General features: G+C 37.4%; 1 protein-coding gene across 4 annotated transcripts in view; it reads left to right on the top strand.

Moving 5' to 3' along the window:
* Positions 1-27,256, top strand: part of BCAS3 (BCAS3 microtubule associated cell migration factor) — a 574,807-nt gene that overhangs the window by 332,935 nt on the left and 214,616 nt on the right. The gene's annotated exons all lie outside the window — the stretch shown is intronic.

The following is a 27,256-nucleotide window of genomic DNA, read 5'->3' on the forward strand; positions in this document are numbered from 1 at the left end:
AAATGAATATTGTTTGTTTCTAATCTGGCTTTCTCGTTTCTTATTCCTTAGTGACCTTGCCAAAAAAAAAAGTTTTTAAGTTATCTTCCAAAAAGTTGACAGCTCTTTTGTTTGTCAATTACTTTAATATTTTTAAACAGTTGCTTGGTTGGGAGTCTCTAGATACAACACTTCACACTAAGGAAGGCTGACAGTTAAGTGATGTGGAAGCCATTATCTCATCTTTGTGCTTGTAGACTGTGGCCTCTTGCCTTTTCCTATTTCATAATAAGTAGCATTAGCATTCAGGAACTTTTTAACACCTATTGAGGACAGGAGTTTTCTAATCCCCTATAAGAGAGCATTTTAAAAATGAATGAGTAAAACCTAACAAACATAGCATTAAAATAAAGAGAACTAAGCATCATTCTTACATTTGAATTTAGATTCATAAATATCAAGTAAAATACCAACCAACCAAATTGAACATTACGGGGCTTCCCTGGTGGCGCAGTGGTTGAGAGTCCGCCTGCCGATGCAGGGGACACGGGTTCGTGCCCCGGTCCGGGAAGATCCCACATGCCGCTGAGCCTGCGCGTCCGGAGCCTGTGCTCCACAACGGGAGAGGCCACAACAGTGAGAGGCCCACGTACCACAAAAAAAAAAAAAAAAAAAATTGAACACTACGATAAAAGAATCATCTACAATGACCAAATATTATTTATTCCCATATTAAAAAATCTATTGTTGTAATATATAATATTAATTGGTCCAATAAGAGAACATAATAATCTCACTAGTTGCGGAAAGAGCATTTGATAAAATTCAGCAGTTATTTATGAGATTTACTCTTGAGATAATAGAATACTCTTGAGGAATAGAAGAGGTAAATTCTGTAAATAATAAGGAATCTTAAACCAAACAGCAGCATCATATTTAATGTGGAATATTATCGGCATTCCTTCTAAAATCATGAAAAAGGCAATCATGCCATGACCATTTTTATATAATTACTCTGAAAATTCCAGACAATGCAGTAATATATAAAACATAAGGAAGAGATATAGTTACAAAATCATTTACAGATTGATTTTGAATTATGTTTTCAGACAATATAATTTTTTTTGACAGAGAATTCAAGAGCATCAAGTTTTAATGAACTTATTACACTGATCAGATACTTGGTTCATATGTAAAACATCCATACTCTTTCTGTAAAACAGTGAAAACTAATTAAGTAATCTAATTCTTTAAAAAAATGTACTCATAATAATACCAGAAAACATAAAGTACTTAGGAATAACCCTAAGAAGAAATATAGAAAGTGTACCAAAAAAAAAAAAAAAAGGGTGAAACTCTTCAGAGTAATATAATTTGCATAAACTAACAATATATCAGGTTTCTGAAGAAGGAAACTGAGTATTGTAAAAATTGCAGTTATTCCAAAATTAGTTCTGAACTTTTCTACAATCCCAGTCAAAATAGCAGTGGATTTTTTTTTTTTTTTTTTTCCTTCCCAGTATGCGGGCCTCTCACTGTTGTGGCCTCTCCCGTTGCGGAGCACAGGCTCCGGACACACAGGCTCAGCGGCCATGGCTCACGGGCCCAGCCGCTCCATGGCATGTGGGATCTTCCCGGACCGGGACACGAACCCATCTCCCCTGCATCGGCAGGCGGACTCTCAACCACTGCGCCACCAGGGAAGCCCTAGCAGTGGATTTTATTTGACTCTTAACACTGCATTTGAAAGTATCAACAGGCAAGAATTGCTAAGATAATTTTTTGTCTTGGCAATGAGTAGGAAGTTTAATTCATAACTTTTTATTGTGAAAATTTTCTAACTTATAGAAAAAATTTAAATAAATATATAATATAGCAAATATCTAAACAGTCACTAGATTTCAAGAAGTGATAACTATTTTTGATATCTCTCTACACAAAGTAGAAGTTTAAATAAAAATGAATGAACCATGAGGTCCATTTTAAAAGCAATATTAACTACAGACCCATTTCTTTCGTTTAAAGTATAACTCCTCAAAAGAATTATCTACACTTGCTATCATCAGTTTCTGTGGGTCTGCGCGTGTGTGTGCACATACATGCGTTCATGCGCACATACACGCTCTCTTCCTTTAACACCTTATTATACAAAATTTCAAATATATGCAAACATAGAAGGAATAACATTACGAACCCCCTAACAATCAGGTAGCTTCAGCAAGTAAGAACTCATGGCCAGACTAGTTTCATATCTTACCCCACTACCCCACCAGATTATTTTGAAGCAGATTTCAGACATTATTTCATCTGTAAATATATCCACACATATCTCCAAAAAATAAACTTCTTTTAAAGCAAAATACTATCACTCCTGAAAAAAATAACAATAATGCTTTAATATCAAATTTCCAATTCATGTTAAATTTCCCTGATTATCTCATTTTTAAAAATCATGTTCCAAATAAGACCCATACATTCCAATTGGTTGATATCTCTCATAAGACTATCTTAAAATATAGGGTTCTCTTCCGTCAGCTTTTAAAGAAACATGTATCCTGTAGTGTTTCCCTTCCCACAAATAGGATTTTGCTGACTGTATCCCCATGGTGTTCTTTTGTCCCTGAAATTTCCTATAAATTGTTAATTAGATCTGGAAGATTGTTTAGATCAGATTTTATTTTGTGGCGAAAATACTTTCTGTGAATTTATATTATTATGCACACTTGAAAAAAGGATATATTCTCTGTTTTCAAGATATAAAGTTGTGTTTATATCAGTTAGATTTACCTCATTAATTATGTTTTTGTGTCTTCTGATGCCGTATGTATCCTATCCTGGACTTAGAAAGGTGAATTAAACTCTCATGCTACTAATACTTTTCTCTTTATTTCTCCTTATACTTCTGTAGTTTTGCCATATAATGTCCATTGTTATGTGATATACAAATATGCATAACTGCTAAGGCTTCATTGTAGAATGTAATGTACTAGGTGTCCTTTTTAACATTTCTAGATTTAATGCTTTTTTTGTTGTTTAATGCTTTTTCTCTAACTCAGATTGTGACCACTGCTTTTCATTTTGCCATTATAAATGTGTAGAAGGATAACAGAACTGTATTTTATACATTTGAGAAACTAGAAGGAAACAGAGCAAAATATAAATAGTATTTAACCTCTGAGTGGTAGGATATGGGGCATTTTTAACTTTCTTCTTTAAAGTTTTTCCAAAGTTTTCTACAGTGAGCTTGTGTTACTTATATAAGGCTTAAAAATCTGTTATTTTTTTACAAGGGAAAATTTTAAAGAAAGTATGCAAAGGTAGTTTGGTTTTGTTAATGTTCTTAGTATGTTTTTGGCCACAGCCTAAATAATGAACTAGTGACAGTATCGAACAGACCCTGCCCCCTATTTTAATCACAACGAAAATCTAGTGCATGCCTCTTTCAGGCATGGGTTTGAAATGGGAAATTGTTACATGAGTGAAGGAAAATTCCCAGAGTCTTTGATGCAACTCAAGGACTGGGAATGGAGCGGGGGAGGCCTCCTGAAAATCTGTCTAACATTCGCTCAGGCTCCTCTTGGTTCTGAGCCAAATAACAAACCCTTCAGTTGAATTTTTCTGTCCAGACACTGGCTTAAATGAAGGTATACTTAACTTGGAAATATCATTTCAGCTTTTGGCTGGAATAGCTGTTGTAGAAGAGCTTCTTTAGATGTGAAGCCATGAGGGAGCTCTCTGAGTACATGCATTTTCACACATCTGCTAATGCAAAAGCCCCAGTGTGAGCATTAGTACTCAGGAATGTGATGTGGATTTGAGATGATCTCCCCAGGATTTTGGCAGGTCAGGACAAACATTATCTTGCTCCCATATGTTTTTGTAGGATCTTGAAAGGGAAATCATATACATTTCCTTAAACTGACATGCTGAATTTTCCCACATACACCAAAAAACCCTCTCAGCAAAAATAAATTCAGGAATATGTATATATGACATTCATATATTTTGCAGCTGTTGTCAATACAACAATATAAGCTGATGGCTATTGGGAGTCGCAGACAGTTTGCATTTACTTTGACTTATGTTTAAATGGCTGATTTCAGAAAACCTGGCCCAACAGATAGAAAACTATGAAAGATCCCACATTTTGAGTAAGTCCTTTTTCTTTTTTTCCACTCTGCACTTCCTTAGGTGCAGTGTGCATGGGGCTCATGGCACTGTTTCCCACTGATAGCACTGCTAGCCTATATGGACACCTCTCCGGACACATACAGTATAAAAAACAACCAGGTAACACTTGTGAAGCTAAGAAATTCAAATGCATTGATAATAATATTGATAACACATACTGTGTACAAAGACTGTATCTGTTCTTTATCACCCTTGAGCAAACCCACTCCTGTTTCCTATGGGGTTTGACAAACAGTAAGTACTCATTAAATGTTGACTGACCCTTTTCCTAAGTCTTTTCATTCTTCAGTCTCTACTCCCTCTAGAGAATGATATATTATCTGCCTAGTAGTTTGGCTCCTTTTCTCAGCGAGTGTATTATTAAAACTTGAATAAATATAGCACCAGTTTCAGCTACGTAATGGCCTCTTGTGCCAAGGGTCGCACATTGGTTGATTCTCACTGGCACAAAAGCTGATAGATTTAGTCTTATTTCATTCTATATCACAGCTAGGCCCACTTGTAGGATTGAACCTATGTGAGAGGGTAATAATCCCTAACCACTATTTGTTTTCATGTTTTGTAAATGAGTTTTGTTGCTGCAGTGTCTTGTACCTAATCAAATCAGTCCTCTGGTTCTTCTATCTGCTTATACCACATGGTTTTTAAGCTATCAAATATTATTTAAAAGTAATATCTAGGATATATTTCTTCTCCCACCCCCAACATTTGGAGAGAGGTCACATATCTTTGACCTCATTTCTTTTACTTTTGTTTTGCTTATTTATTACCAATGGTTTCCTGTTGGATTATTTAGCTGGAAAAATGATTTCTTTACGGAAGTAAGACCTGGGATTCTACTCCATAAAGGGAAACGTGGAGAGGCAATGTTATCAATTTAATGTATTAACAAATAATTGGCCTTGGGTTCTTTTCCTGGCATCTTGATGAACCACTGCATTCATGTAGCTTTATTTGGTCTGAATTTATCAGTCTGTACAGGTAGGGATTATGATAATGTATTTTTTAAATTTAGTTTGTTGACTGCATTCTATTCTAGAATTATTATGTATATATATTTTTAAGATCATGTGATTCATGAAAATATTGGTGTTGTATCGGTTCTTATTTCATTGCATGTTGGCACTTTGGCATTAGTTCTTACATCCACTGTTAGTATTTAGGGGAAAATCATGGAAAACTTTTCTTTTTTTTTTTTTTTTTTACTAGTTTTCCTTGGTGACTTATAAAGTTAATTCCATAAAAATGTTCTTCTGGTCTAAAATATGTAAGATTTTCAGTCCTTTGAAAAAATCGTTATAGTCAATTTTCCATGTATTACTCAACATTAGAGATCTACCTGCCAAATGATCCCAGGTGTGGGATTGCAGCAGGTAATTTCCTGAGCTGTATGGTACAGATGATTTTCTGTGTTAGAAGATGCTATCGGCTCACCTGGCCTCTTAGTGACAGAGAAATCCTTTGTTTATTCATTTAGTAGGCAGATTAACCCTAATGAATATTGGCTTCCTGGAAATAGATACAGGTGACAATGGCAAAGTGAGGAGTGGGGAGAAGTAAGACAAATTCCCTTTTCTTTCTTCACTTATAAATAATGGTGGCTTTCATTGGAGAGTGTTTTAAATCAGAAAGGAATGCAAAATATTTTAATTTAAAAGCAAGATTTAAATAATCAACCTTTAATCAAATATTTTAATTTAAAAGCAAGATTTAAATAATCAACCTTTTAGTTTTGAACGTTTATATATGTATATTCTTTTCAGAAGAACTAAGGATTTTCTGATTTTGGCAAACAAGTTAAAATTTTTGTGTCTTTCAAATTAGAGTTAAATGAAAATATTTAATTAAATGCTTCATGCTGGTTTGGACAGAATGAGTCATTTGAACAGGAAAATGCAACTCTAGTATGTTCTTACATTCAGTTAAAATTTTGTGAATTAAAAAATTATATCATTCATCAGCCTCTCCTAGCACAGGAAAGAAAATGTGCATTGTGCTGTGTTCATTTCTATAGTCTGTTCCTGCTGCTTCAGTGACATATTTATTTGTTTTCTCAGGAGCAAAGATGAAGGGCTAATATAGCCATTAGAAGATTATTCATAGAGTTATACTATAAATTGTCAAAAATTTGTAGAATTAAGCTACTTAAAATTCTTTGCTTTGTTATAACTTTTAACAATATTTACAGAAATCATTTTTGTGAATATAATCATGGATATTTGATTAATTCTCAATAACGTGTGGTGAAATGAAATCTTTGTGATTGCAACTCATAAGCTTTGCTTACTGAAGGGAGGAGTACTTTACAACATTTTTCTGTGAATGGTTTTGAAGATACATTATTCCCAAGACATGAATGTATAGACACAGATGTGGAAATCTCTTAACATCCTACCAAACTTTTCCAGATCTTACAGCAATAATTTATTCTGCACTCTCCGAAGACTCCCCAAATGTCTTCTTTTACATAACTTTATTCATTGGAGGAAAAGTTAAAATTCTTCCCCACCACATGCTAAATATTGAAGATAGGCTTTTCATGATGCATTTTGTAGTTGACTATAAAAGCTCTAGAATTTCAAGGGGGAAGTGAAAAAGCAGAGTTTATCTTTCTATGCAGATTTTAAATTTATGATTTTTCCGAGCTATAGGCTTGATATTCTGCTTGAATTGTGTTGTGGAGAGTTCTGAATAATCCGAGATATATATGAATCAGAGGCAGTAATAAATTCTGAAAGAATCTTTGGTTTTTACTTAAGATTACTTTATCCTTAAAACTAATGTTTCTATAACCTCTGACCGAATACAGAAGATCCAAAGTACTTCCAAGGGTGAGAATTTTTCCTGGCCTCGTGTGAGTAGTTTAATTCATTCCAATTGTGTGGCACAGTGTGGCATGTGATGGAGCACATCAGAGGTATATTTGCAGCTTCTTAATTTACATACCACCTTCCCAAAATATGATGCAGTCCTTTACTGACTTGTCAGTAATATTTATTTTCAAAGATATTGGAAAAAGAGAAAGCAACGTATATGTGTCATATTATCTTCACAGTAACCACTGCCTATGTTAACTGGATTTTCCTTTCCTTTTCGTGAAAAACCAAAGGACAACAGTCATTATATGATTTTGTATTTTAAGTATTTTCATAATCCAACATAAATTGGCCCACCCAAGGATTATGTCTGTCTTATAAAGATGTGTTTACATAGTCATTGGGTGAAAGATTGCAGAAGTTGAACCACTAGTTTTGAAAGTTGAGCCAGACCAGGAAAAATCAGGATACAATTTGGCACTTATGGAGACGAAATGATTTCCTTTTTAGCTGCTGATTTCTACTGGGAAATGTATCCTTGGACTGAAAATTGCATCCGGAAAAATGTTTATGTAGTGTTTTTCAAATGACTGATTATTCTTCTAACCTTTAACATGAACTGTGTCTAATTTTGGTCTCTTTTAACTCTTCCATGACTAGGGGATTTTTCTCTTTGTGGGAAAAATATTACTCACAAACATATTTTTACTACTTGGAATACAAAAATGTCTTCCATGGCAACAATAACATAAAATGTGTTAAGATTTCTTCTTGGGTTGTTTTTCTGAGCAGTTAGTACGATGTCGTAAATCAGCCACCCTTTATCCCAGGCATTATATTATGAAAATGTAGTAAGGTACAAAAGATCATCTGTGCCTTTATATCACAGGTTTTATATTATGTTACATCTTAAGGAATAGTTTTAGTTTGCTTGAGCAGCTACATTTCCTCCTCATTCCACCACCACCTGCACATGCAAAGTAGGAGCTTCTTGACCTTTTCGTGGGTAATATTTGACCCACAGGGTTTTAACAAAGATCAGTACTTGCTCTACTCTTTTTCTTGTATATTTTGTGACTTTTCTGGCTAAATTATTGTCCATCAGAGGTTGCAGGAGTCTCTGCTCCATGCTGTCTCCACTCTTGAACCTCAATTAACTAAAGCGTCATCCTCAAATTATTGCAGGTGACCATGGCAAGGGGAGGGGGACACTGGAGGTCTCACACTGGTCACTTCTGCTCACAATTCATGGGTTAGAACTGTGCTGTCCAGTGCAATAGCCACTAGCTGCATTTGCTTATCTAAATTCTAACTAATGAAAATTAAACAAAATTTGTCCTTCAGTTCCTCAGTGGCACTAGCTGCATTATAAATCTACCATCCTGGACAACACAAAATACAGAACATTTCCATTATCACAGAAAGTTGTGTTTGAGACTAATGGACTAGAGCTTTAAGGGGATGGGGAAGTACAATCCTCTTATTAGCCCAGAGGTGGGAAAGAAGCAAATATTACTGACTTGCAATAATGTCTAACACTGTTGGTAAACTATATGCTTGCAAATATTCCTGAGATGCTCTGTATCCTTTTTTTCCCCCTTGTTTCTTTTGGGGGGGGGGGTGAAATGTGAGGAGGGTGATAAAAATGCACACCTACATGAATATATACATACACATATACTGTTTCTAGCTGCATGAAAAAGACAAGAAGCATACACTTGAAACTAACATTTTGCCAAGGGGGACTCCTTATGTTCCATATCCCTTTGGAGGAAGAATCTGTATTGCATTTATGTGGCTTTGGAGAAGATATTCAGGAAAGAAACACCACAATTCCCATTGAGCTCAGAAAATGTGATTAAGGAATTTGAATGTAATTACCCAGAGTTTGGCTTTTCTTTTAAGGAACCCACTCATTTTAGAGATTTTTTGATAGTGTAAATCTGACAACTAAATCTGGATTTTTTGGGGAAGACTCCCACCAGGAATAGTGTGAGTCAAGGATGAGTCCATAAAAAAGAAGCCCATGCAGCAGGGACAGCCTGAGCTATTCTGTTTTGACATGATTTTATCTATGGCTGATATATGGAGGGGATATTTAGTGGAATGTGCAGAGCTTTGCTCTAGATTTGTACCTTCTATGATTGGTGTACAAGCTTATTTAAATAAAACGTATGGCAACAATAAATATATATTTGAGTAAATTACACACTGTAGTTATTTCTGATCACAGTAATAATAATAGATTTGGAAAATTGTCTGTGTTTTCAGAGACAAAGTTCTTTTTACCCAGAGTCGTTGGATTAGAATTTGCCAACTGACAAGAAACCTTCAGTTCTTCTCTATCCTAAATGGTTTGACAGCTGTGTAAAGTCCCCAGAAAGCAAGTAACCCAGCAGAGTTTGTGACAGAAACTGTTAACCGTCCTTTTCGGTGTTTCTGCACTATCTTGTCCAACATCTGGAAATCAGCATGTTTGCAGTCATCTCACAACATGATTTTGCATTTACATCATTGTGCTAGCTGATAAAAGTTGTTTTTTTCTTTCTTTCTTTTTTTTTTAAGGGAAAAAAAAATCAGCAACTTTTGGTCTGTCACAGGGTCAAGTGATGATTAGTGATGTAGTCTCTCCTAAACACATGTTTAGCTCAGGAAAGTTAAATCAGTTTCCAAAAATTTGGTAACCATTAGAGTACTTCCTAAGTCACTTCCGTATGTCAAACCTAAGGTAGAGGGGGGACAGGGCTGTATTGAGTTCCCTGCAGTTTTTTTTTACCAAAGGGACTTAATTTGGCAGCGGATCCAGCCAAGGCAATACTCACGCAATGGCAGAACTAGACAGGAAACACTTTTGAAAGTGCTGTTTTTTGATAGAGGATCATGAGATCAGGCAAAGAGCTGTGAACTTTGTATGTAGCCTAGGCCACGTAGCACCAGGCTAGCCATCTGAGGGTATGGCATAAGAAAGGAAATTAAAGTAGGAGGGCCGTAAAATTTGCACGCAGTTTTCTTTTCTCAAAAGAGGAATGCTAAGAATTATGAAATTCTTTGAAGTAGAGGGACATAATTAATGAATTTTGTTGTTGTTATTAGTTTTTGGTTTTGGTTAAGCATTCCACCATCATTATTCACCTTTACATTTTTAACATGATGGTTAGCTTGACTACAAGAGCTTACCTCATCAATTCTAACCACCTTTTTATAGCTCTCAGAAGAGCTGTCTTCCAAGGAAAACACTGCGTTGAGCAAAGGTTGTACTTTGGGAAGATGGACGTTTTATAATGATAAGTTTTGACAACTTGCTCTGGTCGCCATGTGTCTCCCAGGCCTGCCGGTGGGTGGGTATTTGTCAGGAATGAGAATATATCTGAGAGGGGTTGCTATATAGCAGCCAGACTTGATTTTCAACCTCCAAGACTTTGAGCCTCCTTTCCTTACAGTACTCAGGAAAACAGAGAGGAGGAGCTTTGCTCTCATGTGTGAGGTTGAGGAGACACCGAGGTCCTGTACAGGGAGGTGCAGATCCTCAGTTCTATCGCCTTTGTTGGACACCTTTCATTGTCCCATGAACTTCTCTATGTTCTTCTCTGCCCATATTTAGGAACTACACCTTGATTTATTTCTTCTGCTGAGCTGTTCTTCAGGGTCTACGGAAGCCATTTTTGTGTATAAGGTAGACTTATTCATTTCTCATAGCACATCATGAAATGGTATCTGGTTTAATTCCAACATTTAAAAGCAAAATAAAATCCGTATCTGTACTTGACAAATCTGCTGGTGCTTTTCTTTAGACCGTGAGTGATTCTTGGTGTGTTGTTGTTTGTAAAGGCCATTTTGGATTCTCAGCGTTATCACCCACACTCTGCTTCTGTGGCTCAGACAGTTGGCAGGTCCCTGAGAGCATATGGATGATTCCCTAATGGCATCTGCCCAGCTGTTCTAATCACATATTTGGTAGACAGCTGAAAGACCCACATTCAACTTTACTGAGCTTATATGACTAACTCTAAATTTACTGTCAATACTTTTTAATCTAAAGCGCTTTCAAATTCTTAATAGTATTTAATAATAATTGCATAAGTATTCCTCTTAGTTCTAACTTTCAGAGCTCCTTAAAAACCAACAAATATAAAATATCTTCCCAGTTAACTATGAGCAATTAGTCTGTACAAAACAATACCGAAACAACGTCAACATTTGGAACAGAAAAAGGTTTATTTCAGGGCCATGCAGGGAGAATGGGTGGCTTATGCCCTAAAAATCCCTGAACTCCCTAAAGGGTTTCAGCAAAGTATTTTTAAAGGCAAGATGAGGGAAGGGGCATGGTTGGTTATTGCACACTTCTTGGTGTTGGAATCCTTTGTTCTTGCAGCTGTCTAGGTAGGTCAGGTCTCAATGTTCCTGTAAAACTCCAACAAGACAAATGTTATTCTCTGTTCTGCAACTTTTTATCTCTATGTGAATGAAAAAGTGTTATACCCTTAAAGATCAGAGCCTTGAGAATGGGCTATTCTGTATGTTTCAGGCTATAGGCAACACTCTTAAAGCAATAGAATACAGAGGTTAAAGTAAAAGAAACAGATCTAATGTGGAGTTGGACTTGTTCTTCCCTATTACAGTGTGATTAATTCTCTGATATCCAAGAGGATAGTCAGTACAAGCCAAGGAAACCCCTTGCCCCCATTCATCAGAATAACCACAAAACTGATTCTTAATTACCTCTTGCCTGGAGCACTGCAGCAGTGTCAACCTTGGTCCCCCAAATGTCAGTTTGTCTGAACCTGCCACTTCCCCGAGTTTATCCTACATAATGCCGATAGAAACTTCTTCCTCAAATACTGCTTTCATCATTTCATTGCTCCCGTTTTACAATATGAAGTCTAGTATTTTGAATGAAGATTCAAAATTCTAGCCATGCTTCTTGTATATCCCTTCTATAAACACCTGCGGTCTAATCAAATTGTCCTTCTTTTTAGTTCAGTTGGGCTCCAAGCAGGTCAGATCCTGGCTCCTAAGATCAGTATCAAACAGTGTTTCTCCTGAGGTCTTATGAGAGTTTTTCTTCATAAAGTTAATGACAGACAAAGGTTCTGGTTACATTAGGAAAAACAGGAGGCTGTTTTATGCAGTTAGATTCAGGAAGTGTTCATCACTTTGACGGATGCTAGTTCCTTAGTTATATTTTAATAATATTGGAGTGTAGGAAAACTAGCATTTCTGCATACCTATGACTGCCTCAGAGGGGGGCTCCTCTGTGCTCTGTGTAAGGACAATATCCATATCTGTCAGGCCGTGGTGAGATGACATAATCATGCTTCAGCTTTCACAGACAACAAGCAATAACATACCAACAAAGCTGGAACAGCAGTAGGTCTTGGCTCCTAGGCAGGCGTGTTGCCTTTACTGCCACACAGCATCATGTATTTGGCTAAGTGTCTCCTATGATTTCTTTCTGGAGTCCATGCCATCCTCACTTTGTCATAGGCAGATAGATATACAGTAGGTCTTAGGTTTGCCATTAGAAAAGTTAGCATCTATTTTGGAAGCCATGGACTCAACTCTTGGCTTGCTAATTTGCGTTCCACACTATGGTCTGATTTTGTGTCTCAGGGGTGATTTCATATCTAAGCTTGTATCCTAGGATTCTAGTAGTATTTGCTACAATCAGTATCTGTCTTCCTCTGAAAAGTGAATTTTCTCTACTTCACCTGAATCCCGTTAGCTCTTCAGCCCATTCTAGCTCTCAGAAAAGTCATTTATAATAATTTAATAATACCTTGTATATATATTGCAGCAGCCCTATAATATGCAGGAAATATGTAAACCCCGTCTAACAGGTGAAGAAATTGAGACTCAGAGTGTTCAGTGATTTAGCCAAGGTAAGCGAGTAAGTGGTGGACATAGGACTGTAGCCCACATTTCCTGATTCATATTCTACTCTTCACTTTTCTCTGTTAAGTGGTGATTTTTCAGTATTGACTCATGCATGAGATCTATAGTTGTGTAAGATGTTTGGAATCCTAGTTTCTAGAGTAAACTCTGCTACTAACAAGCTCTGCTGACTTCTAGCCACTCCATTTAGTCTTTTTCTTAGATTATTTCTAAGATCCTTTCCAGAGAAGAAATACAATATGTTCATAATTTTATGATCCTAGTTCCATTTAAGCAAAGTAACAGTCATATTATAGACATTAGAGTTCTCACCTGGAATTGTTTTATTTCTCCATGACATCTCTGAGTCTTACTAAGTTTTGAGTTAGGTATCAAAATCATTGAGCTGGGGGTACAAACTCGATTCATTAAGCAAACTCATAATCTGCCTTACGTTGCTAAAACGAAATTATCTTCTAAACTCTTATGATTAAGTGTGAACAATTTGCGTTTGAGATTTTAAAATAAGTCCTAGACATTGGAGTGCTATTCCACCTCCACTAATTTATTATTTCTACATAAAGGCCTTTCTTCCTTGAGGCCTGTGAGCCGCCAGTCCTTTTCAGTGTAGTGGTCTGCACTTCTCTGTTTTTCTTTCCCTGGGAGTGCTGATTAGTGACTTGCGGTGTGGACTCTGATTTATCGCAGACCAGAGCTGCCCCTTAGGGGCTGAGCAGAAACACTCATGAAGGAGCCCTGATTAAAAAGAGTGGTAATGAAGACAAATGTTTCAGAGGGAGTTGAGAGAAAACCAGTCCTTGGCATTCCCCGTAGCTCCTCTGAGCTTTTGAAAAGGAGGCAGTGGTAGCCAAAGGAAATATTTCTCCTTTGTTGTTTATTTCTTATGGCACTGGAAACATTTTTCTTTTCCTCCTGGGTGTTCTAATTCTCACTTGTTAACTGCTTTTCATGCAGGGTTGCAATTAACCCCTGGCAGATTCCTAACCGGGTTCGCCTTATAGCCACTCCATCCCCAAAGAAGTTTTTAATGCTTTGACCTATAACCATTTTAAAATTCTTCAGACTTGACACTTTTGCCTAATTTCTTAGGTCATTAAATCACACTTCTGGTTTTCTATTCAGTGATTTTTACTAAATTTGATGTTAGGTACCTATAATCACCTTCCCTTCTTCTTCTTTTTACAAGACAGAATGCCAGTAGAAAGAACAAATTCCTACTCCCTTGGTAATTTTAATCACAACTAAGTCGAAAGTTCCAAATCTAGTGTTATTAAGAAGAGCAGGGCTGGGGCTATATCTCCTACTTTTTGTCTTTCCTTCTCTCCATCTTGCCTTCTCAACATTGAAGAAAGTACGCAGCACATTAACCAGGTACATGCGTAACAGTCTGCTCTCGTTCACCAGAATACTTCATGGCGTCCACAATACTTTGTTCAATGTTGAGAAGGCAAGATGGAGAGAAGGAAAGACAAAAAGTAGGAGATATAGCCCCAGCCCTGCCCTTCTTAATAAGAAGCTCCTGAGCAGATCTACTTGGGTTAACAGGAAAACATCAAAGAATTTAAGTTCAGATTGATCTGACCCTACTGAAAGGTTTGATTTCCAGAGGCAGGTAGTGGTTTCTAATCCAATCAAGGGGTTTCCTTTTTGTGGAGAAAGTCTCAGTGTGCTCAAGAACCTCTCAAACATCCAAGGTTAAAGGAAAATTTAAATAGAATCCAATCAGATGAACAAAGCTGATAAAAAGATACGATCTGGGCTTCCCTGGTGGCGCAGTGGTTGAGAGTCCGCCTGCCAATGTAGGGGACACGGGTTCGTGCCCCGGTCCGGGAAGATCCCACATGCCGCGGAGCATGTGGGCCGCTGAGCCAGGGCCGCTGAGCCTGCGTGTCCGGAGCCTATGCTCCGCAACGGGAGAGGCCACAACAGTGAGAGGCCCGCATACCGCAAAAAAAAAAAAAAAAAAGATTCAATCCTTAGTGTGAGAGGAGCCTTTCAAGTTACCATTATGGCCTTCTACTTCTGCCTTAAGGCAAAACAAAAACAAAGAAACAAATAAGAACAACAAATTATGAGCTTAATGTTTCTTAGATAGAAGGGAGAGTTTGCACTTATCCCATTCTGATGAACATATGAGATTAAAGATCAACGTTAAATATTAAAGAGCACTCATTGAGAGAAGCCTTGGGGTAAAACCTTTCACACTTAGGTTGTTTCTATCGAGGTTTGGTCCCTCTGAACTCTTCCCCAAATATAAAGGCAAGGTCAAGGGCTGAGTCTAGGCTAAATGATGTCAAGTGCAAGGGCTGTAAGGCAAGGCCAAAAATTGCTGCAGCTCATCTGGCAACAGATGAAGACTTAGGCTGTTAGAGTAATTGCCAAGTTTGTAGGATCACTTCAGGAGCATGCTTCAGGGTCGTGGAATGCCGTGTAAATTTAAACCGTTTGGCATTTTTTTCCCCAGTTACCATGGAAGTAGACTCTTTCAGTAATTTCCAAGACTGAACAAAATTCCCCCTCAAGTACTGATGGACTTTTTCTGGTCTTCAATATTGGCGTACTGTTCTTTATTTTTCCTGGCTTCAAACAGGCATATTAAGATTTCATGGATATCTGAATCTTTCTTTGAGTATCTGGGAACACATCAGAGAAACCAGATAGAAAACAGAGAAAAGGAAATAGATTATTTCCTTAGCCTTTTAAGCAAATGAATTGGAAGGATGCTTTCTGTGATGTTCATTGGCCCACAACTGCTTGGAATCTCCAGAAACACCATCTTTTGTTCCTTATTGTGTAATCTTTAACAAGGCATTCCACAGATATATTTAGCACAGTTTTTACATATGTGTTCCCAGGACCCATGGAGCAGAGTTGGAGAAATTGAAGCATTGGAAGACTTACTAAAATAATTTGAAGTTGAGGTATATACTAACGAAGGAATTGTACAAAGAAAGGGAGAGGTAGCGTTTGCTGGATTTGGAAAATAAATATTTTAAATAGTTTGCCTTAGTCTGGTGTGGCCTGTCAGTATAGTTAGCTAGGAGTCAAGTTCAGAACAAATACAGGAGCAATTTACACACATTTCTTCAAAAGATGGACAGAGGAAATATAATTTCATGGTAGGAAAATTAAGATCAATAATAATAGTGAACATTTATTGATTTAAAAAAATATGTTAGTCACTGTCTTCAGTACTTTGTGAGCATCATCTCATTTAATCCACATTTTTATAAATTAGGAAATTGAGGTTTTGGCTGAATTAACTCAGCTGGTGGAGCCAGGACTCAAAATCAGGCATATTCAACTACAGAGCCCTTGCTCTTTATACCAAGATATATCATCTCCCTGTGTGACTTCGGTCAGTCAATCCATTTATATAATATGAGAGCTGGACCGTGCAATTTCTAGGTTCTTTCGATTCTTGAATTCTTTGAAAAGTATTTTAAAGTCGTGAGAACTCTGTCGTGGTGAAACATTTAGAGAGAAGTTGAAGTAGTGATTGTAATACATTTCGTGTTTAATGATACCTAACCTCGATGGACCATATACTCTATACCAGACACTATGTAATTAAATTACAAACAGATCAATTAATCCTCAAAACAATCCTTTTGACGTATGTTTATTGTCCCTAAGAAAGATCATAATTATTCATAAAGAGTCAGCCACATCAAAGATGTAAAAGACAGTTGTTTAGATTTGAAATGGCTTTAGTTATAATAGTACACCATTGTGGCTGTTATAAATCATACAAAATTGGAATCAGGAAGAAACAAGTTTTTTAAAGAAATGTTTCTCTAGATCAGTATTCTTGTACTTTTCTCTTACACAGTTTATTTTTTAATAAAACATTTTTAAATTGAGTAAAAGTGACATACTGTCTTTACAATTTGAATCCATGTTATCAGACCTCTCTCTTGAAAATAGTTCCAAATTAAAAGTAAGAGGTTTCCAGTAGCTTGAAGTTTCTAGAATTTGAATTGGGATAATATCAGGACTAAGATAGTGAGGACACCTTCCCTATGTGTCAAGCGGTCTGTGTCATACTTCTCATATTGATACTATGAGGTATTTGGTCTTCTCTTCATTATAACAGATGATTATAAATATGGAGTTGTTTCTTAATAGCTGGTACTTTTTGTCACTTAGCCCTAATTTGCTTAATTCAAGGACATACTCTGTCAGTACTGGGGATTTAGTTTAAAGATGACTTTGCTGCAGTAATCAGATTACATTAGTGTCAAGTGCCCACTAATTATGAAGAAATTTATATCTGCATTAGGTAAATGTCATTTCACCACAGTAGCCTAAAATGAGCTTTCCTTTCCTCTAGTTAGCATACCACCTCATTGTAAGTATTACAGGCAAGCTATTGACAAAATTTAGGCCCAAGTCCATTTGTTCTTTAGCAGGAATGGCTAGAAGATGGTCAGTCCTTCCAGAGATCTCAAGAAAAATGCCCCGCTTCATTTTTTATCTGATCAGCTGACTTGTCACCTTGAAGTCCTGTGTATTCACTATTAGCAGGGCTTGGCAAACTACTGTCACCATCTGCTTATGTACAGCTACAGCCCACAGGTACAGAATGGTTTTCACAGTTTTATACGGTAGAAAAAAATCAAAAGGACAAGAATATTTTATTAACCCTGAAAATTACATGCAATTCAAATTTTAGTGCCCATAAGTAAAGTTTTACTGGAACATAGCCACATTCATTATACACTTACGGATTGTCAATGGCTGCTTTCTCCTCACTATGATCCCAGAGTTGAGTAGTTGTAACAGAGACCATATGGCCTAAAGATATACCTGTCTGGTTCATTACAGAAAATGTTTGTTGACCACTGATTATAAGATCAAGTCCAAGTTCTTTCCTAGCATGACATACAAAACCATGATGATCGGGCTCCTGTGTAATCTTCTATTTTCTTGTTCTCTCCTGAGCTGTAACTATTCTGAACTCCTGGAACTTCTTAGACTCCAACATGCTTTCTGCATATCAGTATTTTTCCACGTTAGTCCCTCTGCATGAAATCACTCCTTTTCATCCTGAGTACCCCTCGCAAATTCCTGTTTGTCTTCCAATATTTTTTGGCGTAAGCGTCCTCTTCTCTCTGCAACCCTAGCATCCTGTGCTGTCTCTACCTTGCACTCTTTCACCAGACAGTAAGCTTTGGGCAGACAGATACTGTCTCTTGTTCATCTTTGTATGCCAAGAACAAGTTTCTTAACCTAAGCACTACTGGCATTTTGGACTGGATAATTCTTTGTTGTGGGGCTGTCCTGTGCATTGTAGGATGTTTAGCAGTATCCCCGGCCTCTATCAATTAAATACTAATAGCTTCCATCCATCATGAAAATCAAAAATGTCTCCAAACGTTGCCAAATGTGTCCTGGTGGGCAAAATTGTCCCCATTTGAGAGCCACTGCTCTAGAACCTTACATAGTCAGTAGCCCATACTGGGTACTGGGTAATGTTGAATTATGTGTTAAAAGACTTGATTCAGGGGCTTCTCTGTGTGGCTCAGTGGTTAAGAAACCGCCTGCCAATGCAGGGGACACGGGTTCGAGCCGTGGTCCGGGAAGATCCCATGTGCCGCGGAGCAAATAAGCCCATGTGCCACAACTACTGAGCCTGCACTCTAGAGCCCACGAAGCACAACTACTGAGCCTGCATGCCACAACTACTGAAGCCCGCATGCCTAGAGCCTGTGCTCCACAACAAGAGAAGCCACCACAATAAGAAGCCCGCGCACTGCAACGAACAGGAGTCCCCGCTCACCTCAACTAGAGAAAGCCCACGCGCAGCAACGAAGACCCAACACAGCCAAAAATTTTCAATTTTTAAAAAAGGCTTGATTCACATTGAATTAATTGTCCACTTCAAAAGGATGATTTGTATGGTGTGTCAGATATTGCTCAATAAAGCTGTTTTTTTTTAAATAGATCTTTATTGGAGTATAATTGCTTCACAATACCGTGTTACTTTCTGTTGCACAACAAAACGAATTGCCCATATGCATACACATGTCCCCATATCCCCTCCCTCTTGAGTCTGCCTCCCAACCTCCCTACCCCACCCCTCTAGGTCATCGCAAAGCACCGAGCCGATCTCCCTGTGCTATGCGGCTGCTTCCCACCAGCCAACTATTTTACATTCAGTAGTGTATATATGTCGATGCTACTCTCAATTCGCCCCAGCTTCGCCCTCCCACCCCATGTCATCAAGTCCATTCTCCACATCTACCTCTTTATTACTGCCCTGCAACTAGGTTCATCAGTACCATTTCTTTTTCTGGAATAAAAATTTTTATTAGTATAGTTGCTGTGCAATATTATATAAGTGACAGGTATACAATATAGTGATTCACAATTTTTAAAGGTTATGCTCCATTTATAGATTTTATAAAATATTGGCTATATTGACATATATACACTAATAGGTATAAAATGGATAACTAATAAGAACCTGCTGTATAAAAAAATAAATAAAATTCTAAAATTCAAAAAAAAAAATAAGCTATAAGGATATATTGTCCAACAGAATATAACCTACATATATATACGTATATATTTTTAGATTCCATATGAACATATTAGCGTACGGTATTTGTTTTTCTCTTTCTGACCTAGTTCACTCCATATGACAGACTCTAGGTCCATCCACCTCACTACAAATAACTCAATTTTGTTTCTTTTTATGGCTGAGTAATATTCCATTGTATATATGTGCCACATTTTCTTTATCCATTCATCTGTTGATGGACATTTAGGTTGGTTCCATGTCCTGGCTATGGTAAATAGTGCTGCAGTGAACATTGCGGTGCATGTCTCTTTTTGAATTATGGTTTTCTCAGGGTATATGCCCAGTAGTGGGATTACTGGGTCATATGATAGTTCTTTTTTTTTTAATATAATTTTTAATTAATTAATTTTTTGGCTGTGTTCGGTCTTCGTTGCCACACACCAGCTTCCTCTGGTTGTGGTCAGCGGAGGCTGCTCTTTGTTATGGAGCACGGGCTCTAGGCGTGCGGGCTTCAGTAGTTGTAGCACATGGGCTTCAGTATTTGTGGCATTCAGGCTCAGTAGTTGTGGCTCGCGGGCTCTAGAGCACAGGCTCAGTAGTTGTGGCACATGGGCTTAGTTGCTCTGTGGCATGTGAGATTTTCCCGGACCAGGGCTCAAACCCGTGTCTCCTGCATTGGCAGGTGGATTCTTAACCACTGCGCCACCAGGGAACTCCCCATATGGTAGTTCTATTTTTAGTTTTTTAAGGAACCTCCGTACTGTTTTCAATACTGGTTGTATCAACTTACATTCCCAACAACAGTGTAGGAGGGTTGGCTTTTCACCACACCCTTTCCAGCATTTTTTGTTTCTAGGTTTTTTGATAATGGCTATTCTGACCAGCGTGAAGTGACAACTCACTGTAGTTTTTGATTTTTTTTTTTGGGTACACGGGCCTCTCACTGTTGTGACCTCTCCCGTTGCAGAGAACAGGCACTGGACGTGCAGGCTCAGCAGCCATGGCTCACGGGCCCAGCCACTCCACGGCATGTGGGATCTTCCCAGACCGGGGCACGAACCCGTGCCCCCTGCATCGGCCGGCGGACTCTCAAACACGGCGCCACCAGGGAAGCCCCTCATTGTAGTTTTGATATGCATTTCTCTAATAATTAGTGATGATGAGCATCTTTTCATGTGCCTCTTGGCCATCTGTATGTCTTCCCTGGTGAAATGTCTATTTAGATCTTCCGCCCATTTTTTAGCTGGATTGTTTGTTTTTTTGATATTAAGCCCCATGAACTGTTTGTATATTCTGTAGATTAATCCTTTGTCTGTTGTTTCACTTGCAAATATTTTCTGCCATTCTGAGAGTTGTCTTTTTGTCCTGTTTATGGTTTCCTTTGCTGTGCAAAAGCTTTTAAGTTTAATTAAGTCCCATTTGTTTATTTTTGTTTTTATTTCTGTTACTCTAGGAAGTGGGTCAAAAAAGATCTTGCTGTGGTTTATGTCAAAGAGTGTTTTTCCTATGTTTTCCTCTAAAAGTTTTATAGTGTCTGGTCTTACATTTAAGTCTTTAATCCATTTGGAGTTTATTTTTGTGTACGGTGTTAAGTAGTGTTCTAATTTCATTCTTTTACATGTGGCTGTCCAGTTTTCCCCACACCACTTACTGAAGAGGCTGTCTTTTCTCCATTGTATGTTCTTGTCTCCTTTGTCATAAATTAGGTGCCCATATGTGCGTGGGTTTATCTCTGGGCATTCTATCCTGTACCATTGATCTATATTTATGTTTTGTGCCTGTACCATACTGTCTTGATTACTGTAGCTTTGTGGTATAGTTTGAAGTTGGGGAGCCTGATTCCTCCAACTCCATTTTTCTTTCTCAAGATTGCTTTGGCTATTCGGGGTCTTTTGTGTTTCCATACAAATAGTAAGTTTTTTTTCTAATTCTGTGAAGAATGCCATTGGTAGTTTGATAGGGATTGCATTGAATCTGTAGATTGCTTTGGGCAGTATAGTCATTTTCACAATATTGATTCTTCCAATCCAAGAACATGGTATATTTCTCCATCTGTTTATGTCATCTTTAATTTCTATCATCAGTGTTTTACAGTTTTCTAAGTACAAATCTTTTGCCTCCTTAGGCAGGTTTATTCCTAGGTATTTTATTCTTTTTGTTGCAGGGGTAAATGGGAGTGTTTCCTTAATTTCTCTTTCTGATTTTTCATTGTTGGTGTATGGGAATGCCAGAGATTTGTGTGCATTAATGTTGTATCCTGCAACCTTACCAAATTCACTGATTAGTTCTAGTAGTTATCTGGTGGCATATTTAGGATTTTCTATGTATAATATCATGTCATTGGCAAATAGTGACAGTTTTACTTCTTCTTTTCCAATTTGTATTCCTTTTATTTCTTTTTCTTCTCTGATTGCTGTGGCTAGGACTTCCAAAACTATGGTGAATAAGAGTGGCGAGAGTGGACATCCTTGTCTTGTTCCTGATCCTAGTGGAAATGCTTTCAGTTTTTACCATTGAGTATGATGCTTGCTGTGGGTTTGTCATATACGGCGTTTATTATGTTGAGGTAGGTTCCCTCTATGCCCATTTTGTGGAGAGTTTTTATCATAAATGGTGTTGAATTTTGTCAAAAGCTTTTTCTGCATCTACTGAGATGATCATATGGTTTTTATTTCTTAATTTGTTAATGTGGTGTATCATATTGATTGATTTGCATATATTGAAGAATCCTTGCATCCCTGGGATAAATCCCACTTGATCGTGGTGTATGATCCTTTTAATGTGCTGGTGGATTCTGTGTGCTAGTGTTTTGTTCAGGATTTTTGCATCTATGTTCGTCAGTGATATTGGTTTATAATTTTCTTTTTTTGTGATATCTTTTCTGGTTTTGGTATCAGGGTGATGTTGGCTTCGTAGAATGAATTTGGGAGTGTTTCTCCCTCTGCCATTGTTTGGAAGAGTTTGAGAAGGATCCGTGTTAGCTCATCTCTAAATGTTTGATAGAACTCGCCTGTGAAGCCATCCGGTCCTGGACTTTTGTTTGTTGGAAGATTTTTACTTACGGTTTCAATTTCATTACTTGTGATAGGTGTGTTTATATTTTCTAATTCTTCCTGGTTCGGTCTTGGAAAATTGTACCTTTCCAAGAATGTGTCCATTTCTTCATGGTTGTCCATTTTATTGGCATATAGTTGTTTGTAGTAGTCTCTTATAATCCTTTGTATTTCTGCAGTGTTGGTTGTGATTTCTCCTTTTTCATTTCTAATTTTATTGATTTGCATCCTCTCCCTCTTTTCTTGAGGAGTCTGGCTAAGTGTTTATCAATTTTGTTTATCTTCTCAAAGAGCCAGCTTTTAGTTTTATTGACCTTTGCTATTATTTTCTTTGTTTCTATTTCATTTATTTCTGCTCTGATCTTTATGATTTCTTTCCTTCCACTGACTTTGGGTTTTCTTTGTTCTTCTTTCTCTAGTTGTTTTAAGTGTAGGGTTAGATTGTTTACTTGAGATTTTTCTTGTTTCTTGAGATGTGATTGAATTGCTATAAACTTCCCTCTTAGACCTGCTTTTGCTGCATCCCATAGGTTTTGGGTCATCATGTTTTTGTTGTCATTTGTTTCTATGTATTTTTTTATTTCTTCTTTGAGTTCTTCAGTGATCTCTTGGTTATTTAGTAGCATACTGTTTAGCCTCCATGTGTGTGTTTGTTTTTTTTTTACAGATTTTTTCCTGTAATTGATTTCCAATCTCATAGCGTTGTGGTCAGAAAGGATGCTTGATACGATTTCAGTTTTCTTAAATTTTCCGAGGCTTGATTTGTGATCCAAGATGTGATCTATCCAGGAGAATGTTCCATGTGCACTTGAGAGGAAAGTGTATTCTGCCACTTTTGGGTGGAATGTTCTATAAATACCAATTAGATCTATCTGGTCTATTGTGTCATTTAAAGCTTGTGTTTCCTTATTTATTTTCTGTTTGGATGATCTGTCCATTGGTGTAAGTGGTGTGTTAAAGTCCCCTAATGTTATTGGGTTACTGTCGATTTCTCCTTTCATGGTTGTTAGCATTTGCCTTATGTGTTAAGGTGCTCCTGTGGTGGGTGCATAAACATTTATAATTGTTATATCTTCTTCTTGGATTGATCCTTTGGTCATTATGTAGTGTCCCTCCTTATCTCTTGTAACAATCTTTATTTTAAAGTCTGTTTTACCTGATACAAGTATTGCTGCTCCAGCTTTCTTTTGATTTCCATTTGCATGGAATATCTTTTTTCATCCCTTCACTTTCAGTCTGTACATGTCCCTAGTTCTGAAGTGGGTCTCTTGTAGACAGCATATATATGGATCTTGTTTTTGTGTCCATTCAGCGAGTCTGTGTCTTTTGGTTGGGGCATTTAATCCATTTACATTCAAGGTTGTTATTGATATCTATGTTCCTATGACCATTTTCTTAATTGTTTTGGGGTTTTTTTTGTGTGTGTCTTTTTCTTCTGTTGTGTTTTCTGCTTAGAGAAGTTTCTTTAGCATGTGTTGTACAGCTGGTTTGGTGGTTCTGAATTCTCTTAGCTTTTGTTTGTCTGAAAAGCTTTTGACTTCTCCCTCAAATTTGAATATGATCCTTGCTGGGTAGAGTAATCTTGGTTGCAGGTTTTTCTCTTTCATCATTTTAAGTACATCCTGCCACTCCCTTCTGGCCTACAGAGTTTCCACTGAAAAATCAGCTGATAACCTTATGGGGATTCCTTGTATGTTATTTTTTGTTTTTCCCTTGCTGCTTTTAATAATTTTTATTTGAATTTAATTTTTGTTAGTTTGATTAACATGTGTCTTGGTGTGTTTTTCCTAGGGTTTATCCTGTATGGGACTCTCTGTGCTTCCTGGACTTGGGTGACTATTTCCTTTCCCATGTTAGGGAAGTTTTCCACTTCAAAAGGGTGATTTGTATGATGAGTCAGATATTGCTCAATAAAGCTGTTTTTAAATAAAATATTTGGTTTACTAATAGCTATTACCAGTGGCACTGTTATTGTGTACTCTGAATGAGTGTTTTGGGGGTTTTTTTGTGTTCTAGAATAGTTGCTGGTGCAACTCCTTGTGTCACATACTGTGCTAGTTGATGCCAAACATACATTATCTTCTTAATACTGAACAAGCCTGGGAAGTTGACCTGATTTTTGCTTCTTTCTTTTTTGGCAAATTCAGATGTAGAGAGATTCAGTAACTTGCTCAAAAGTCATGTAACTAGTGAGCATGTATGAAGGGATACAGGACTTAGCTCCTATCTGGTTTCAAAACCTTTGTTTGTATCATTTGACCATGTTGCTTCCGCAAGCCAGTTATTAGCCAGAGGAAGCCTGTCTTCTTGGTTAGGCGAAAATGGACGTACCTACTAAGGACAATATGTGTATATAGCAGATGTGAGGATTTTTTAAATAAGGGGAACACTATTTTTGTCCAAAATGCTTAGTACTGAGTTTCTCATTGGTAGAACAGCCCATATGCTCTATGGACCATGGTGGAGTTTTTGTTTTGTTGTAGTTGTAGTTGTTTTGGTTGGTTCGTTTTCTTTGAGTCTGCCAAGGGACCACGTTTTTTTTTTCATGTTTTTAGATCCTGAGGTGGTGGGGACTCTAGTCTGAAACATAATAACGATTTGATTCTCAGCCTAGAAATAAAAGAACAAACTTGATAGGTGGCATTATCAGTTCTATCTTTCACTTTGTCTTGAAGCCATGGCACTAAAGCAAATATGACCTATAAGACTGGTCATCCTTAGAATGGCACTGTGCAATAGAACTTTCAGTGATGATGGAAAAGTGCTGATCTTTGCTGTCCAATATGAGAGCCACGTGTAGCCTTTGAGCACTGGAGGGGTGATGAATGTAACTAAGGAACTATATTTCAAATTTAATTATGATTCATTGAAATTTAAATAGCCATTTGTGTCTACTGACAATCAGATTGGACAGCACAGCTTTAGAAGTCTTCACTTTGATAAAACCACAAATCTAAGCTTAACCCCAGAAAATATCTTAGGGGTCAGAGGCCCCAGTTTCAGATTGAGTAAAGGGAGCCCAGTCTTAGATTGAATAAATGACCAGTGTTGAATACATATGGAGAGTGTAGGAATATCTACTTTCACAGTACAATTGAATAAGTTATTGTTATACTACAGCTATGTGACTTGTAGAAGGACAAACTTACTCTGTAGGGGATATACTTCAACAATTATAAACATTTTCTAGTAAGCAATTTTGCATTTTTCTGTTGACTTGATTATTATAGTGATAAAATAAATTATCCATCCAGGGGCAATGTTGAGACATTGAGAAATAAAATGGAGAATGTAGTGTATTTGATTGTTTTAGGTGTTTAAGAATTGTTGTTGGAGTAAGAGTCTTGCTTTGTTGAAATGCTAGGAATTCTTACCATAACATTTGATTTTCGGCTCTTGGTCCAAATGCCAGCTATATTTAGGAATTCAGCAGAAAACTAACAAAATTTTTCTTCTTTGGGGATATTGCTTTCAGAAGATGTAGTGTTTTGGGGGACTTCCCTGGTGGCACAGTGGTTAAGAATCCACCTGCCAATGCAGGGGACACAGGTTCGAGCCCTGATCTAGGAAGATCCCACATGCCACGGAGCAACTAAGCCCGTGTGCCAAAACTACTGAGCCCATGTGCCACAACTACTGAAGCCCGCACACCTAGAGCCCGTGCTCTGCAACGGGAGAAGCCACCACAATGAGAAGCCTGTGCACCGCAACAAAGAGTAGCCCCTGCTCACCACAACTAGAGAAAGCCCACGCGCAGCAACAGACCCAATGCAGTAAAAATTTTTAAAAAAAAGAAAAGAAGATGTAGTGTTTTGGAATACTTTTCATATTCATAATATTTTAATTATGATGATGAGTATAAAAATATTAAGTTGGAAAATTTTCATCAGCAACACATTCATAAAAAGGAGAGAAACACTTTATTTCAAATGCCACCCTAAATTAGCTGTTATCTTTGACAAGTTATATTTAAGCTCATTTTTTGCCTTTGCTTGTGTGTTCATTACATCTATTAGATCTAGGAAAAAAGCAACTCAATTATAAGGAGACAGAGATGAGTTTTATTTTTGGATTTTCAAGAGTTATTGTTTTCTTTTTGACTTTTTATTTTATATTGGAGTATAGCTGATTAGCAATGTTGTGTTAGTTTCAGGTGTACAGTAAAGTGATTCAGTTATACATATACTTGTATCTATTCTTTTTCAAATTCTTTTCCCATTTAGATTGTTACTATTGTTAATATTGAGCAGAGTGCCCTGTGCTATACAGTAAGTCCTGATGGTTATCTATGTTATTTTTTTTATTTGTATTACTATTTCTTTTTTGATGTGGACCATTTTTTAAGTCTTTATTTGTTACAATATTGCTTCTGTTTTGTTTTGGGTTTTTGGCCACGAGGCATGTGGGATCTTAGCTCCCCAACCAGGGATCAAACCTGCACCCCCTGCATTGGAAGGTGAAGTCTTAACCACTGGACTGCCAGGGAAGTCCCATAGTTGTCTATTTTAAATATAGCACTGTGTATATGTCAATCCCAAGTGCCATTTTAGAAATATAACTGGGAGGTGGGGACAGAAAGGGGTCCGTGGTGTTGGAAGGACTGGGGCCTGCACGTGTGCTTTGGCATATGTGTGTTTGTAGTACTAACTCTTAGATTTCCCCCGAGGGTAGTTATATTTTATTTTATTTTATTTATTAATTTATTTTTGGCTGCGTTGGGTCTTCGTTGCTGTGCATGGGCTCTCTCTCGTTGCGGCGAGTGGGGGCTACTCTTCGTTGCGGTGCACAGGCTTCTCGTT

Source organism: Leucopleurus acutus (genome assembly GCF_964270905.1).
Source record: "Leucopleurus acutus genome assembly, chromosome: 19".
NCBI classification, from domain to species: Eukaryota; Metazoa; Chordata; class Mammalia; order Artiodactyla; family Delphinidae; genus Leucopleurus; species Leucopleurus acutus.